Source organism: Crocodylus siamensis, chromosome 2 (genome assembly GCF_052110815.1).
Source record: "Crocodylus siamensis isolate JL-2025a chromosome 2, ASM5211081v1, whole genome shotgun sequence".
NCBI lineage: Eukaryota > Metazoa > Chordata > Crocodylia > Crocodylidae > Crocodylus > Crocodylus siamensis.
Genome location: NC_143396.1, coordinates 133,778,191 through 133,782,022, shown reverse-complemented (window position 1 = coordinate 133,782,022; position 3,832 = coordinate 133,778,191).

Genomic DNA, 3,832 nt, shown 5'->3' with positions numbered 1-3,832 from the left:
ACTCCAAAGTCCCGACCAGACTTCCGGATCGGGTCCCGGAAGCTGGACGGAACCCTGGGCTTCCTCCCTCGGGCCAGGTCCCCTGTGGTCCTGGCCCCCTCACAATGTGCCTGAGCTGGTAGTGTGTATGTGTGTATGCACCTAATTTATTTGTGTGTTTGTATATGTGCAGTTGTGTCACACCCTCCTGTCTAACAGCACAATATTGAGATCCTGAGAGTTGGCCTGACCCCACAGGACAATACTTTCTTTTGGAAGTACTAAATGATGGCTCAGCAGCGGCCTGTACTACATTATGCCAGCCGCACAGTTTTTCTTAGCTGCTGTCTCACCATGGTGATGTGTTATAATAAGGGATTGCATTGCTATGGTAACATAGCTGTGGCATCACGGTTTTTGCCTGTTGACATTACATCGCCATAACACATTGCTATGGCAATATAGCATCACGTGTATAGATGTCCACTGTTGCAGACATGATGTGTGACCTTGAAAAAGTTCTTTAACTTGTGTCCCATAATGTCAAAGTTAAATATATTTCCAAGACTAATAGCCCATGAGATTAGCATGCTTAAGGCTCACCAATCTCTATAGCCCAGTGCATACAAGGGACAGATGTGTCCAGCATTGCTTTCAGTCACCTTTAGCTACTCAGCTACAAATAGGTGGGTCAACAAGGGGAGCCCTTAATTATAATTCTGGCTGTATGAGAAGGCCTCAGTCTCTGGAGCCATGGCAGGATGGCCTAACTACTCTGTTATCACAGTCAGTTGTTTCAGGTTCCCCATTTGTAAAAAGAAAGTGGGGGGATCTGTCTGAGCAAGGGTTGACCTAGTGGTGGTGCAGTTGCCCCCCGCTCCCTTTGAATCCTGTTTCATCTAAACTTTAAAACCAATTCTCTGGGAGAAGCAGAGGCATTTTGGATTCAGGCAGCCAAGAAAGAGTTAATTGACTTTATGGCTCATGATAATCTCTCCAATTTCTGCCAGTCCCTCTCCACTCCACACGTGTTAAATGACTCTGTCCTTTTTTAATAGTCTTATTGTCCCACTGTTCAAGCTATCCTTTCTTCTACAGTTTTGCTGTTTTTTAGCAATTCCAGTGATGCCTCTCTCTTATTTCACAACCCTGTAGACTGTTTTAACTCCAACTAAAAACCTTAACTCAGGTGTGGTAATATTAATACAGGTGTAGAAATGACTGACAGTGAAATATTGAAGGCACTGTCAAGATACTCAAGAAGGTTAGATTTTGTTCTATGCATTTGAATAAGAGACATACATTTAACCATAATGACTAAAGGGCTAATGACACAATATTTTTGGTCTTTTTTTCTGCTTTTTTGCCCAGTTGGTTGTGTTTTTTTAATTTAATATACAATCTAGCAAATTAGTGTACATTTCAATACATTTATATTTGTTTTTGCTTTGATCTTTAACTGAATAATATATAGTGCTAGCCCTCTAGCATATTAGTAAAGCTTCTTGTTTCTCTTTGCATGGAAAAACCTGTGTCGTGTTTTATGTGATGGATGTAGAACACCTCACAACCTCCTTTTCCAAATCCTAGCTCCATCCATAAAAGTAGGGTAAATGCCCACCTGCATGTGAGATCTATGTAAGTTGTTAAAGGCAAGGGCATTCTTTTTGCTTTTCTACAGTGCCTAGCATGATGGGACTTCAATTTCAGTTGAGGGCCATAAGTGCTGCTGGAAGATGAGCAAGAATAGGTAACTGTAAAGGGCATTTTATGGAATGCTTGGCTTTGCCATTTTGACGTTATAGTGGTTCAACTTAGTGTAGAACATGCTGCATGTACTGGCAAATATGTTTGAATAGTTTCAGTATTGTAGTTAGGGACTTGAAAGCCAAGGAGTAAACAGGCTGCTTTTATTTGAGGTCACATTTCCCTACTGGAATTGTTAAGGCAAATTGTGTTTCTAAGAGTAGATTGTGGAATTAAGGAATGCTGAATACTCATTCCTATTCCTGTGTTACTAGCAACTACTTTCTGACAGCAAGTAACAGCATAACACAATAAGAGGTGCCAGTTCTTCTTTCCTGTTTAGGAAACCTCATGCTGACTTGGTAGCTTGGCACTTGTGCTGAATTCAGCCACTAACTACACAGGATTCCTTTTTCATCAACCCATTTGTCTTAGTGAGGAGCATTCCCAATTAAGTGTACAAGATGACATGCAAAACTGATTTGTTGCCAACATTAATGTCATAATTTGTGCAGAGGAAAGGCAGTATATTTAATGCCATGATGAGGTATCATTAATAGCATTACTAATTATAACTGCTGCAAATTTATAAATTGCTATAGAATGTCATTAAGAATGAGAATCTCGTACAGCCAGTTTAATGATATCTTATCTTGCTATCATTCACATTATTTCAATAACCTCTGCAGATTTGCATCATATAGTAAGGACCTAGCTCTTTACACCTCTCAAATTCTAAAAGAAACAGGTTCCATTTTCTTTCTGTGTGCTACAGCCTTCTTAAATAAGCTGTGCAGGGCAGCATGAGAGTAGCATGACTGCCAGTGTGTTATGGCAGTGAAGTCCAGACATGGACCCCCACCGACCATAGGTAGTAATAGAGGTATCTTGAGCTACAATTTCCCTGACCACTGTAGCACCAGTAGCAGATACAGGTTAATGTGGAACTGACTCAAAATTATACCACATTCTCCATTATTATTATTATTATTACTATTATTATTATTATTATTATTTTGGTGTGGGAAAGGGGTGGGAGGTGGCTTTCTACTCCATGGAAAATGCAAATATTTGAACTAAAAGAACAATCACAATTTTCTGTGGAATGGAAACTAATTTGTTATGTAAATGAGGGATCAGGACTACAAGTGGCTATGCAAATGTGCTCACCCAGAAAGCATTCCCTTTGCATACAGCCACATCTAAGATTTTGAAAAAGGGGGTGCATATGGTGTGGTACATCATCACATATAACACAACACATTTTTCTCTAGTTAAAGAGAAGTTATCAAATTCTAGGGGCTTGATAATTTTATGCAGTTTAAGATGAACACAAAAATAATTATAACTTTATTGGAAGGTGTGCTAATTTGCTAGCTTAATACATTAAGTTAAAAAAACAGAACAAACTAGGCAAGAATAGTCCAAAATTGTTCTTTATTAGTTCTATAGTCATTATAGTTAAATGTACATCTTTTATTCATATTCATAAAACAAAACACAGCCCCCACAAGCCTCTTGACAATGGATACAATACTTCCCTGACAGTCATTTCCAGACCTCAGTTAAGGTTTTTAACTAAAACTAAAAATGGTCTGCAGGGTAAGAAATAGAAAAGAACTATTGCGAGGATTAGCTAACAGACAGCAAAACTGCAGAAGACAGGATACTTGATTAATGGAACATCAAGACCATTAAAATGGAGTGAGGGTCATTAACACCTGTGAAATAAAGAGAATAGCAGGAAACAGGTATATTGTAATGATCCATGGAGTCAGTTGATGCCTCAGTGCTGCCTGAATAGAAATGCTGCTGCCTTTCCAGGGCAGTTGCTTTTCAAGTTTGAGTGGAGCAGGAACTGGGGGGAGGGAAGATGGGGATCTGTACCATTGCTCTCTCCTCTGGATTTGTCCCTGCCTCTGCTGTCCTGCCAACAGGTCTCTCTCCATGCAGATGTAGCCTCCACCCCAGGCTCTAAAATCAGCTTTAAAAGGCCCCACTCAGTCACAGCTGGTTCTGCTCATGTGTTAGAATTACCTTATAGAAATGCAGTTCCAGTTTCAAGGACCTAATTTTGCCTTACCACTTTTTTGAGCATCCTTTTGTA